The 14,784-nt window shown below is 48.6% G+C and overlaps 1 pseudogene; it reads left to right on the plus strand.

Moving 5' to 3' along the window:
* LOC149282427 (uncharacterized) overlaps positions 1-11,956 on the plus strand; it is a 179,170-nt pseudogene extending 167,214 nt beyond the window's left edge.
* Positions 11,957-14,784: the final 2,828 nt, after the last annotated feature.

Genomic DNA, 14,784 nt, shown 5'->3' on the forward strand with positions numbered 1-14,784 from the left:
TGTTTCTACCAGTCCTGAGGAATAGCAAAATAAGGGCTCAGCAAATGCAAATGGGAAACCATTCAGAGTCAGGGGCTTTCCCAGCAGATAATGATCACCAATTAGCAGACATTAATCCTCTTTTGCATTAGCCTCCCAGCCTGAGGCCAGCCATCAGCACAGAACAAGACACATGCAAATCACTCCTGCATTCCCAGGATCACACAGTATATATATATCCCCAATTTTCCTTCTCTGAAGAGGCCAGCCACAGATGATGGGGAAATGTCAGAGAAAAACTCTGCTAGAACATTTTTATGATATGTAGTTTCCACATGATTGCCTCCTAAGGACACTCCCAGGGGCTGCCATTGGCTGGAATCCCAGTCCCTCCCGCCATCCCTGGATCTGATTGGCTGGAAGCCCAGTCCCTCCCACCATCCCTGGCCCTGACTGGCTGGAATCCCAGTCCCTCCCTCCATCCCTGGCCCTGACTGGCTGGAATCCCAGTCCTTCCCACCATCCCTGGCCCTGATTGGCTGGAATTACAGTCCCTCCCAACATCCCTGGCCCTGATTGGCTGGAATTACAGTCCCTCCCACCATCCCTGGCCCTGATTGGCTGGAATCCCAGTCCCTCCCACCATCCCTGGCCCTGATTGGCTGGAATCCAAGACCCTCCCACCATCCCTGGCCCTGACTGGCTGGAATCCCAGTCCCTCCCTCCATCCCTGGCTCTGATTGGCTGGAATCCCAGTCCCTCCCTCCATCCCTGGCCCTGACTGGCTGGAATCCCAGTCCTTCCCACCATCCCTGGCCCTGACTGGCTGGAATCCCAGTCCCTCCCTCCATCCCTGGCTCTGATTGGCTGGAATCCCAGTCCCTCCCTCCATCCCTGGCCCTGACTGGCTGGAATCCCAGTCCCTCCCTCCATCCCTGGCCCTAACTGGCTGGAATCCCAGTCCCTCCCTCCATCCCTGGCCCTGACTGGCTGGAATCCCAGTCCCTCCCTCCATCCCTGGCCCTGATTGGCTGGAATCCCAGTCCCTCCCTCCATCCCTGGCTCTGATTGGCTGGAATACCAGTCCCTCCCTCCATCCCTGGCCCTGATTGGCTGGAATCCAGGTCCATCCCACCATCCCTGGCCCTGATTGGCTGGAATCCCAGTCCCTCCCTCCATCCCTGGCCCTGACTGGCTGGAATCCCAGTCCCTCCCTCCATCCCTGGCCCTGACTGGCTGGAATCCCAGTCCCTCCCTCCATCCCTGGCTCTGATTGGCTGGAATCCCAGTCCCTCCCTCCATCCCTGGCCCTGACTGGCTGGAATCCCAGTCCCTCCCTCCATCCCTGGCCCTAACTGGCTGGAATCCCAGTCCCTCCCTCCATCCCTGGCCCTGACTGGCTGGAATCCCAGTCCCTCCCTCCATCCCTGGCCCTGATTGGCTGGAATCCAGGTCCATCCCACCATCCCTGGCCCTGACTGGCTGGAATCCCAGTCCCTCCCTCCATCCCTGGCCCTGACTGGCTGGAATCCCAGTCCCTCCCTCCATCCCTGGCTCTGATTGGCTGGAATCCCAGTCCCTCCCTCCATCCCTGGCCCTGACTGGCTGGAATCCCAGTCCCTCCCTCCATCCCTGGCCCTAACTGGCTGGAATCCCAGTCCCTCCCTCCATCCCTGGCCCTGACTGGCTGGAATCCCAGTCCCTCCCTCCATCCCTGGCCCTGACTGGCTGGAATCCAGGTCCATCCCACCATCCCTGGCCCTGACTGGCTGGAATCCCAGTCCCTCCCACCATCCCTGGCCCTGATTGGCTGGAATCCCAGTCCCTCCCTCCATCCCTGGCCCTGACTGGCTGGAATCCCAGTCCCTCCCTCCATCCCTGGCCCTGACTGGCTGGAATCCCAGTCCCTCCCTCCATCCCTGGCCCTGACTGGCTGGAATCCCAGTCCCTCCCTCCATCCCTGGCTCTGATTGGCTGGAATCCCAGTCCCTCCCTCCATCCCTGGCCCTGACTGGCTGGAATCCCAGTCCCTCCCTCCATCCCTGGCCCTGACTGGCTGGAATCCCAGTCCCTCCCTCCATCCCTGGCTCTGATTGGCTGGAATCCCAGTCCCTCCCTCCATCCCTGGCCCTGACTGGCTGGAATCCCAGTCCCTCCCTCCATCCCTGGCCCTAACTGGCTGGAATCCCAGTCCCTCCCTCCATCCCTGGCCCTGACTGGCTGGAATCCCAGTCCCTCCCTCCATCCCTGGCCCTGACTGGCTGGAATCCAGGTCCATCCCACCATCCCTGGCCCTGACTGGCTGGAATCCCAGTCCCTCCCACCATCCCTGGCCCTGACTGGCTGGAATCCCAGTCCCTCCCTCCATCCCTGGCCCTGACTGGCTGGAATCCCAGTCCCTCCCTCCATCCCTGGCCCTGACTGGCTGGAATCCAGGTCCATCCCACCATCCCTGGCCCTGACTGGCTGGAATCCCAGTCCCTCCCTCCATCCCTGGCTCTGATTGGCTGGAATCCCAGTCCCTCCCTCCATCCCTGGCCCTGACTGGCTGGAATCCCAGTCCCTCCCTCCATCCCTGGCCCTGACTGGCTGGAATCCCAGTCCCTCCCTCCATCCCTGGCTCTGATTGGCTGGAATCCCAGTCCCTCCCTCCATCCCTGGCTCTGATTGGCTGGAATCCCAGTCCCTCCCTCCATCCCTGGCCCTGACTGGCTGGAATCCCAGTCCCTCCCTCCATCCCTGGCCCTGACTGGCTGGAATCCCAGTCCCTCCCTCCATCCCTGGCTCTGATTGGCTGGAATCCCAGTCCCTCCCTCCATCCCTGGCCCTGACTGGCTGGAATCCCAGTCCCTCCCTCCATCCCTGGCCCTAACTGGCTGGAATCCCAGTCCCTCCCTCCATCCCTGGCCCTGACTGGCTGGAATCCCAGTCCCTCCCTCCATCCCTGGCCCTGATTGGCTGGAATCCCAGTCCCTCCCTCCATCCCTGGCTCTGATTGGCTGGAATCCCAGTCCCTCCCTCCATCCCTGGCCCTGATTGGCTGGAATCCAGGTCCATCCCACCATCCCTGGCCCTGATTGGCTGGAATTCCAGTCCTTCCCACCATCCCTGGCCCTGATTGGCTGGAATCCAAGACCCTCCCACCATCCCTGGCCATTTTGTGTTACAGTGACCACTTTGTTCCAGAACCTTCTCTGAGGCCTCAGTTAAACAGAGGTATCTCTTTTTCTCCCTGAGTCTCCAGAGTCAGAAGGAGGCCAGGCTCCTTGGGCCAAAAGGAAGGAAGGGGCCTGTGAGGGTCTGAGGAACGGAGGCAGGACCAGTGGGGATGCTGTGCTTTGGGGGCTGGGAGAGAGAGGTGAGAAAGAGACCCCCCCTTTGGGCTGTAGCTGGGGAGAGTCCCAGTGGTCCTTGCCTCCCCCTTTAGGAAAGGAGACCCCCTCAGCCCCCTGGACTCACTCCTGCCACTCATTCCTAGAATGGCTGGGACTCAGAGGGGTTTCCTAGGCATTGTCACCTTCTGCCCTCCATGGCCATTGGCACTGACCTTTCCCCATTGCCTTCCCTCCCTCAGCCCTTGGACCTCCTCCTCCTTCGCACTCAGAGCAGCCCTTCTCTACGGCTGAGGAGACGGCCTCTGACCCAGGGACGCTCCGCCCATAAAGGGCTGCAGAAGAGGCATTTCTGGGTCTTTGTACTGAAGATAGGCCTTTATTCCTGGAGCAGAAAGAGGGCCTTTGTTTAAATGCTTTAGACCAGGATTGTGTGGAAGGGTTGCAGCTGAGAGACTGAGCCCATGCTTTGCAGGCATCAAGCCCCAAATTCAGTCTGTTAAGTTTAGAAAAATAGTCTCATCTGCAAAAATGAAATAATTATTTTGACCAGTGTTTAAATGGGGAGGGGGCCACGATGATGGGAGGGCATGGATCAGATCTGTAAGGTAATTCATGTCTCATTCAGCCCAAGAGCTAGAGCTTCTCCACCTGGGACATAAAGCAGGTCCTCCTCCTCCTCCTCTCTGTGAAAGAGAAGTCAGATTCTCATCAGTCATGACGACAGAGCATGAAAAATTTGTATTCCTGAATTCAAAATCTGAGGAGTCCTGAATCCTGTTGGTTAACCGTCGAGAGTAGACCCATTAAACCCATAAGTGACTGGTGAGTCAACATATAAATAAATCAAACTGATTCAGTGATTCTACTCTGATCAGGACTAGGCACAAGATAGAGGCTAGGATTTAGGTCTGCATGTGGCTGGAACAGGATATTCCCAGGTCAAGATGAACGGGTAACAGTGTGGAAAATGGGCATTCTCCACATGGGCAGAGACACTATCAGAATTGTGACTTCTCTGCATGCAGAACTCTGCCATAGGAATTGGGTGCTCCCTTTCCATCAGCTCAATCCTCTGGTGCCCCCTGATCCTGGGAGAAGGGCTGGATCCCATGGAAGGGGAGCAGCCTGAGAAGAGAGAGCGCCTTTCCTGCCCTTCTTGACCGGGGGCCTCCCTGGGGAAGGGCCATTTGTAGACTCATTCCACCCAGAGCAACAGTGGAGCATAGAGAGTTCTGCTGGTTTGGCCACTGGGAGAATGAGGAACCACCAGACCAGACAGCCTGACCCAGCACAACCCTCTATGCTCCAGTGTTTCTCCGAGTGGAATCAGACTACAACTGGCCATTCAGTGACCCAGGTCCTTCCATACAGTTGTGGAAGGCATCCCACATGGCCATTCCATGCCTGGTGAGAGTGTTGGTGTGAGGTATTAGAGAAGCATCCAGCTGTGTTTCTGTAGTCAGAAGCAAAATGAAGAAATCTTCCTCTGAGGGCATTGTGGACCTCTGCAGGTTTCAGCAGATAATGCACTCATTTCACATCCAGCTATGAGGATATAGTCAGGACCCTTTCTAATCCCCCATCCCCTGATCCCCAGCTACTCTCACAAGGCATGGAGTAAGTGTTGTGTAGGGGAGCTGCAGTGAGTCTGTGCTAGGTCCAGGGGGTTTTGTTTGGTGCAGAGGGAGGAAGGGGATGCTCACCTCTACATCGGCCCAAAGGAGGCATATGTTACCTGCATATGTCATCAGCAGGATGCTCTTCTCTGTGTCTTTGACTGCTGCAGGCTTTCTTGCAAGCCTTACCCTGGTCTCTTTTCTCAGGAACTTCATCACGATCCCCTTGTACACAGCGTTGGGACATTGTTTGCTGGAAGTGACCAAAGTGCAGGGCCACCAGGATCCCCCTGCCCACCTGATGGCCAACACAAAGGCCAAGCAGACGGAGCTGGGCTCCAACAGAAAGAGGCTGCCGAGGGTTAACAGCTCTTTGGTAAGTTGCCATCCTGACTGTTATTTTCATCTGTGTCTGGGCTGGATCATGAAAGCAAGCGAAGAAGATACTGTCCCAGTTTGGCAGAGAGAGTCTTGGTTAATCCTCTGTCTCCTCATTTTTTCAGGGGCTTAGGAAATGTCCTATTTCACTCTCCTCCTCCCATTTCCTCCTTTCTCCTCAGGTCAGTTCAGTTGCTGCAAAGTGCATTCCAGGTTCAAAAGAGTCTACAGCCCATCAATGCAAAAGAGGGGAGAGGGGAGGAGAGAAGGGGGCAGGGTCTTGCCCTTGCCAGGAGTCTAAGCCAAAAGCAAAATGCTGTACCCTTTCTCGCTTGTGTGATCTTTATCATTAACAACTTTGGCCATCTTGACCCACTTCTGGTGTTGCTTGTCCACATGTGTGTTGCTTTCCCCATCTGTGAAATGCTGGATGATATGGAAGAATATCTCTGGACTTAAATTGAGGGTGGGCCCAGTGGCCCTCAAGCCCAGAGTACTCCCCAGAACTGTTTATTAAAAATGAAATTTGCCTCTGAAATTAGGTGAAATATGGCTAAATGAAAACTAATATACATGTTGGAATAGCCAGTATGTTAATCAATCAATAATATTCCAGAAATGGCCGAATATGTTTATCATATTGTATATTATATTGAAAGGATTCGAGACAAACTGGATCTCAAAGGCTGTAGCTTTTTGCTTTCTTGCAGAATTTAAAGTTTATTTCCTGGACTGAATTCTGAAGTGTTGAAATAATATTTGCGATGCACCATGTGCTTTCCTCCCCTTTTGTTTAGTCACTCTCTGGATCAGGGCTATTTTCTATTCCAGGTGACCTTTCCAGATGTGGCTGTATATTTCACTGAGGAGGAATGGAAACTGTTAACGAACAAACAGAGACTGATGTACAGTTATGCGATGATGGAGAATTATGGAAATGTAGCCTCTGTGGGTAAGGAACCTGAATCCATTTCACTTCCTTTGAAGACGGAGGGCCCTTTCATAATTCACTGTCAGAGTGCTATGATTCCACTTTAGAATTATAAAATCAAAGAGTTGAAATAGACCACAAGGAGCATCCAGTTCAATCTTCTGCCATGCAGGAATAGACATTCAAAGCACCCCCAAGAGATGGCTATCCAGCCTCTGTTTAAAGACCTCCAAAGAAAGAGACTCCACCAAACTCTGAGGGAGTATATTCCACTTTTGAAGAGCTCTTACTATCAGGAAGTTCCTCCTAAGGTTTAAGTGGAATCTCTTGTCTCTGTGGCTTGCATCCATTGTTCCATGTCCATTAATTTGAAATTAATAATAATAATAATAATAATAATAACCATAATGCGATGCCACCATGCTCTAGATGGAGTAGATTCCACTGTTGAATAGCTCTTATTGTCAGGAAGTTCCTCCTAATATTTTGGTGGAACCTTTTTTCCTGTGGCTTGTGTGATCGAGTTTGGATTTATATAAATTTTGGGTACCAAGCGATCAAAAATCATGACCCCTGACTGACCCCATCACAGCCGCCATTATCCCAAAAGCGAGCTGACCACGTAGCCAGACAAGCCTAGCAGGCCATGGCTAAAGCAGAAAGGTAGATTTAAACCTTTAAAACCAGTTCTGGGAGTTGCCGTTATCGCAGGCAACCTGAATGAGGACAAAGGAAGTTTGCCTCACCTATTGATGGTATTAAGTACCCAGCCATCTACATTGTAGTCTTCTCCCAAAGAAGTGGCAGACCCTTTTGTGTATCCATTGTTTAACTTTAGTCTTAGTCAATAGATAGCCATGAAGACCTTTGTTCTGCAGGTAGCTATAGCCTGAGGATACGTTTCGCAGTATAAATAAGACCCAGATTCCAGCCCTCCTTTGGGCTTTCTGAGCTACAGTTCCAAACCTCAACTCTGTTGAGCAATCGCTCCGGAGCTCTCTTGGGCACTGTGCCCTGCTGAAATCACTTGGGCAAGCCAAAGCCCACTGTCTCTTTCGGGCCTCTTGTTAGCTTAGCCCGCTGGAACTTAGCTCCTAGCCATCGCGGTTGCCACTTGCTTTCTGTTCCCCGCTGCCGTGTTCACTTACCAACATCCCTCACATCTGTCACTTGGAGAAGACTCCTAAGGTAAATATTTCAACGGTGCCTCTATCCTTTCTCCTTTACCCCCAACTCTTCCCCTCCCTTGCTTTAGCATTGAATGTGCGTGTGTGTGTGTGTGTGATCCCTTTTTGGTTGTGTGGCTTTAATAAATGTTTATATTTTATATGCAACTCATTGACATTGCAATCTCTGTTTCTTGGGGTTGGTCTATATGACCTCTGGTATACACATAGGGACCCAATCCGCTGCGTGCGTTGTTAGGACACGCCTCTTGTAAAGTTGAGCTAATTAAATTCCCCTGATTCGATCCTTCCTAACACTTGCGTCCATTGTTCTGTGTCCTTTGTTCTAGAGCAGCAGAAAGCAAGCTTGCTGCATACTCAGTATCTCTTCAAATACTTGAACAGGGCTGTCATATCCACTCTTAACCTTCTCTTCTCCAAGCTAAACATACCCAGCTCCCTAAGTCATTCCTCAGAGAGCATGGTTTCCAGACCATTCACCATTTTGGTTTCCTTCCTCTGGACATGCTCCAGCTTCTCAACATCTGTTTGAATTGTGGTGCCCAGAACTGGACACAGGATCATTGCAAGTGAGCCCTGACCAAAACAGAATAGAGTGGAACTATTACTTCCCTTGATCTTGACACTATACTCCTATTGATACAGCCTAGGATCACATTGGCCTTTTTAGCTGCTGCATCACACTGTTGACACATGTTCAACTTGTGCTCTACTACCATTCCTAGTTTCCTTTCACACGTAATTTGTCATAACAACTTCCTGTGGAATCTTGGAATTTCTAGTTTTAGTGAGGCACTATTGTTCTCCGCTTTGTAAGGATTCTCAATATCCAATCCTAAACTGCCAATTCTGGAATTTTGTGGTAAGGAGCCATGGAGATTAATGCTTTTTGCCCCTAAATGGTCCTCAGCCCTTTCCTGAGCAGGTTTCCTGGCTTTTGTGGCCCCTCTTCCAGCCTTATGAGGCTCTGGAGAGGCTTCATGGGGAAAAAGGCCTCCCTTGGCCCTTCAATGGATCAGAGAGGGCCCAACAGTGGCAAAATGGCCTCCACTTCCACAAAGGGATGCTGTGGGATATTGAGGGGCAAAACATTATACCATATTTTTAGGCAACCCAATTTGGGGTTTCCCCTGAGATCCCCTGGGGTCCAATGTGACCACCCCACTTCCCAACAGTAGTTCATCCCTGTCTTAGAGATGCCTTAAGGTTGTTTTAAGGCTCATCCCTCACACTTGACCCTCACTAATATCAGAAACCAGGTCCCAGACTCCTTGTTCTGCCTTTCCTAATGCATTAGTTGTATAATGATTGTCTTGCCTTTCTCAAGAAATGAGCCTCAAAGTGTCCCTTTTGTGCATCACACTCTGTGGGTGTGTGTCTGTCATAGAGAGATGGAGGCAATGTGAAAAACAGAAAGGCAGGGAAGAGATGCTAAAGGTCAAATGGTAAAGCAGTGCAGATGGGCAAGAGGCAGGGTTGGAGAGCGGAGGGAGAAAAGGAAGGGGATCAGGCCTCTGGGATCCAGGAGGGGAAGGCAGGAGCAAAGCCAGGATCGCCTAGCTTGAAAAACACACAAAGCATCACAAGAAGTAATTTGTATTGTAGCAATAAGGGTAAACATCAATCCATAAAATGAAATCTTAACCTGGCAGGTAAAAATTGTCCCAAATAACTTTGAGAAATATAGACTTAAAATAGTAGCTTTGGCACGGTTGCTTAGAAAGTTGTATCCTAATCGAGTATCTCCCAAGCTGAGTTATATAGCCTTTCAAGCAGAATACAAGATGCACATGGCGTGTTTATAGTGTTTATAGTGGCAACCCACTCATTAACTTCAAACTTCTAAAATGATTCCTATAAAACAGAACAGTCAAATGGATATAGTGCAGAAAACACCGTATACAATCCTATTAATTCCAAAATGGAAGTTGTATAAAAATGTAATAGCCTGACTCTGGGTCATAATTATTTCAAGATATTACATGGGTGTTTCTACATCTGTTCCAAAAAAAAATCTGCTACAAATAATCGCAGATGCACAATATCTGGCAACTTTAACAGTTACCTGCTCCTAATAATACAATTATTTGCAAGCTCTCCTCTCCAACTTCCATCAACTTCACCATCCCTTGTACACACAACTCTAATCCACACCAATCTACATGTGAGCTGTATACTGTATTGGTTGTGAGTCATCTCCTGGTGCCACACAGCATGAAGGGACCTCTGCAGTTAGCTTCCATCATGCCTTGGTCTCTGACTCAGGACTTTATGGCAGTCTCACAGGATATGATGCCACTTGCCAATCAAACTATTTCTCCACATGTTTAATAGAATATTTTTGCAACATTCCTTTTTCTGACTATCTGCTTCCAGTGATTCCCTTAAGTCCCCTCCAATCTCTTCTTTGTTAACTCCTATAAATAAGGATACAATTGTTCCATGGATTTAGGGGCATAAGTAGTACGGTCATCCTTGGGTTACTAACAGTAACTCTCTTAATTTAATCTCTAATAATGTTATGCCCAAGATTGTAAGGGCAACCTGTTTATCCTGAGAGCGTGTAATGAAAACCTCTCCCTCCGTGGACCTATTCACAGCAAGGCTGAGAAAGACATTGAGACACCAAATTTGGGTTTAAACACCATGCATGTAACATTTATTGAATCACACAAGTAACACAAACATTGATTATCAAGAGCTCTTTCACTCACACATTCATACAATACTCACACACACTTTCCTTCCGCCGAACATTGATCAGTTGTTCTCGAAGGCTGGGGATGACACCGTTGCCGCGGATGGTGCCAACAAAATGGAGATGAAAGTCCAGGGTCTTTATACTTTTTCTTCTCTTGGGCTCTTGGCTGCTGAAGTCTTGCAATATTGCAGCCCATTACTCAACTTCCTCTTTTGGGAGGACAGACAGGTTGTTCAGATCAGTCCGTGTTCAAAGCAACTCGTTCTGTTCAAAGTTCTCCATTGTCCTGTCAGTTCCTCATCATGGCGACTCAGGAGATAAGGTTCTTCCCGGTCATGGTTCATCACACCTGGACGGCACCCCGCTTCAGCTTCCAAGTTTTCAGATTTTCCTCGCCTCGGTTGCCAAATACCTTCGTCACATCAATGCTCTGCGCGGAACCTTGTTTGGTCCTTTAGCTATGTTTAAAGCACAGTTCGTTGGTTCTTCGGTTCTTCAGCTCTGGGTTTAAGTCAGAACTCACTCATTCGTCTTACAATAAGGAGGGGTTAATGAGGGCTAAATCATGGGTAACACCCTCCTCCCTTAACGCTGATTTTCAGTCTTATCTGTCACTGTGCTTCTTTACAGAAAAATATTTGAGTCATGAGAGAATCCACACAGGAAAGAAGTCACATAAATGCCAGCATTGTGGGAGACATTTTGCTTACAAGTCAATCCTTGTCATGCATCGAAGGGTCCATACAGGAGAGAAGCCATACAAATGCCAGCATTGTGGGAAATGTTTTTATATGAAGTCAGTCCTAGTGACACATCAGAGAGTCCACACTGGAGAGAAGCCATACAAATGCCAGCATTGTGGGAAATGTTTTTCTCAGAAGTCAACCCTAGTGAGACATCAGAGAGTCCACACAGGAGAGAAGCCATACAAATGCCAGCATTGTGGGAAATGTTTATCTCAGAAGTCACACCTAGTGATACATCAGAGAGGCCACACAGGAGAGAAGCCATACAAATGCCAGCATTGTGGGAAATGTCTTTCTCAGAAGTCAGACCTAGTGACACATCAGAGAGGCCACACAGGAGAGAAGCCATACAAATGCCAGCATTGTGGGAAATGTCTTTCTCAGAAGTCAGACCTAGTGACACATCAGAGAGGCCACACAGGAGAGAAGCCATACAAATGCCAGCATTGTGGGAAATGTCTTTCTCAGAAGTCAGACCTAGTGACACATCAGAGAGGCCACACAGGAGAGAAGCCATACAAATGCCAGCATTGTGGCAAATGTTTTTCTCAGAAGTCAGTCCTAGTGACACATCAGAGAGGCCACACAGGAGAGAAGCCATACAAATGCCAGCATTGTGGCAAATGTTTTTCTCAGAAGTCAGTCCTAGTGACACATCAGAGAGTCCACACAGGATAGAAGCCATACAAATGCCAGCATTGTGAGAAATGTTTTACTTCGAAGTCAAACCTAGTGAAACATCAGAGAGTCCACACAGGAGAGAAGCCATACAAATGCCAGCACTGTGGGAAATGTTTTTCTCAGAGGTCAAGCCTAGTGACACATCAGAGAGTCCACACAGGCGCGAAGCCACACAAATCTCAGCAGTAAACTAACATTATTTTTGTCAGTAAGGAATATAAAATATTTTCAATCCAACGGTGCTAAGAAAAGGCCCTTGTGATTTTGTTTGTAAGGTTTCTCTGTCCATATGTCTGTTTGTTTTAAAGTTGTATTTTGTTAAGTTTAGGTTTTATTTGCTAATAGTATAGATAGTTGCTATGGGTTGTCTATTTGGCTGGGGATTGTGGGTCATGGTATAGGTTAGCTCGATGAGGGGCTGGGATTTGTTGCAGCTGTCTAGAATATTTATGGGAATGATAGCTTTTGCATTGTGTGGGATGTTGGCTGAAGAAAGTCGGAGGCTGGTATTAACAGAAAGGGCTAGTTTCTAGGGATGGCAAAGCGGGGCTTGTTACCTGTGGGGCATAGACTGTAGGAATTGGAGGGGGGAGCTAGGCTTGGAAGAGGGAGCAGTTTTAGGTGTTTGGGGTTTTAATGTATTGTTTGCTTGGAATGGGCAGTTCTGGCTTAACCACTGAATTTTTGACTCTGTGTTCTCAATAAAGTTCTTTACTATTTCAACACACTGGACTCTTAAATGCACAGAAGTTGTGAATTTGTGCTAAACTGACCCTTTATTCCCTCTTCAGTTTTCTGTTCCATTCCCAGCCATAAGAACAGCAGAGGCAAACACACACAAACACAAACATAGAAGATACACAGAGAGAGCTTTATTTCCAAAGCAGAGCCTTCCTTTCCTGCCTTTTCCTCCTGAGTCCAGCTCTGCACCTTGGGCTCGCCTGGAGTCTCCTCAAAGGAAGAAAGACGGGAAGAAAGGGGAGACTGCTGAATCCCCAGCGCATACCTTCCTTTCCCGCAAAGGCCACCAGTGGAATAAGCAGCAGCAGCAGAGAGGCCCTTGCAAATCCTGCGCATGTTGAGGAGGGGCCTCGAGGGGGATGTTGAGGTCGCCCAGGACCAAAAGCCTAGGTGACTCCAGCAGCATCTCAGAGACCAGTTGTGTCAGCTCCGCTAGGGAGTCTGTTAAGGAACGGGGTGGACATTAAACGAACAGAATCCCTAGACTTCGCCTAGTCTTTAAGCTGAGGTAAATATATTTGATGTGGTCGATCATATGGATAGGTATCCTGCTCAAGGCAAGATTGTCTTTATGGACCAAAGCGATGTCCCCTTACCTGCTCACTGACGGAGAACCCGGCTGGTAAGGCCTGATCCCAGGTGGCTGAGCTATCATCACGCAGCCAGGTCTCCATGAAACAAGCCAGGTCAGCCTCTTCGTCCAGTAGGAGATCCTAGACTATCTGCGTTGTATTTTTGACTGACCTGGCATTACACATGGTTGGTTTGGTATGCTCTCCAGCCCTTTTGGGATAGAAGGGTGAATGGAAGGGGAGAGAGATATCTGTCAGGGTCCTAATTGCAGCCCATCTTGCAACACAAAAGGCAGTACTTTGAAAAAGGAATAGCTTTTATTGAAGAAGAAGTAATGGAAGTGACTTTTTTGTCAGGAATTAAAGAAGGTATAAACATATCCCTTTTATAACCATATGCATCCACCTCACTCCATTTACCAATGAAGCTAATTAATTGGATAGCCCTTTCCCGCACAGCGTTCTCCCACCCTTTTAGGTGCAGTGTCTTCCCATCCGGGATTCTGGCAGCTCTCCTAAAAGCAATGAAGCTCTCATGTGCCTTTTCTCAACCACTGCACCTGTGGCCTTGGACCACAGAACTCAGCCACACAACGGTTTTAATTTACATTATGGCTTAGCAATATATATAGCTATCTATAATATAAAACCCTATCAATCTCCACATAATATGATACCACATGAAAATATAATATGCCTAAACCCATAGCAACATAATATAATATAAAAATATCCATAACTCTCTATGTTTCCCCTCCTTTTCCAGAGACCAGTCTTTTAAACTCAAGCCTCTGTTAGAAGAGTGATTCCCACACATTCCAATCCTAGCAAAGAAGCACATTCTTTAGCCGTGATCTCTCTACCTCTTTCTAGTATCTTCTATTAAAGCACATATTAAAACATATTATTTTAACCCACCATAAATCCCATCTATCTTAACTCTAACCTAAACCTAAACCTATAACCCTTATGACATGAATCCCTAAATGAAATAAATAAAGGTATTAATGACATATTGTGACTTCAGGCTGGTGCTCCTTACCTGAATGAGACTGGCCCATTGCGACCTCAGGCTGATGCTCCTTGCCTGCAGCAATGAGATGGGACCATTGTGAATTTAGGCTAATACTGCTTATCTGAAGGTTTGAGATGTGACCATTGCAACCTGAGGCTGATGCTGCTTGCCTGAAACACTGAGACTGGCCCATTGTGATCTCAGCCTGAGTTTCCTTGGCTGAAGCATTGAGAGAGTACTATTGTGACTTCAGGGTGGTGCTCTTTACCTGAAAGATTTAGACTGACCCATTGCAACCTCAGGCTGATGCTCCTTGCCTGAACGATTGAGATGGGAGAATTGTCACTTCAAACTGGTGGTGTGTCCCTGAAGGATTGAGACTGGCCCATTGTGTGTCAGAGTTCTGTCATAAAGGGTAAAGATATTAGGGTTTGGTTATTAAAGTAGGAGTTATAGTTGCAGTCCATAGTAGGCAGTGTAGAGTGATGGGTTATAGAAAGCCCGTAATGGAAAATGATAGAAGGGCAGATGGAGTGGCTTTTAGATTAAGCAGGGCGTTTGGAGAGGGGCTGGGGTTGCAGCTGTAGATGGTTATCAAGGAGGAGTGAAGCTGGCTTGGGAAGACCCCTGTTCAGGGTGAGGCTGTCTGGGAGAAGGGAAGGGGAAGTAAACACAACCTTGGTATCTATGCACCCTCCGCTTGTGTTGCTTTAGCTTGGGAATTGGGGGCTGGCTTAGGGAGGGATTGAGCAAGTACCTTTGGACTTCAGACTTTGCAAAAAGGTGTTAATGGGTGTTTCTGCCTGGATTCATCAATAAAGCTTCTTTTCAAATGAGTTTTATTTTCTGAGCACAGGACTGACTCCAGATCTCACTGTTTGCAAAGTCTCACAGTTTTTATC

Source organism: Sceloporus occidentalis, unplaced genomic scaffold (assembly GCF_023333645.1).
Source record: "Sceloporus occidentalis isolate IW3139 unplaced genomic scaffold, rSceOcc1.0.p SCAF_114, whole genome shotgun sequence".
NCBI classification, from domain to species: domain Eukaryota; kingdom Metazoa; phylum Chordata; class Lepidosauria; order Squamata; family Phrynosomatidae; genus Sceloporus; species Sceloporus occidentalis.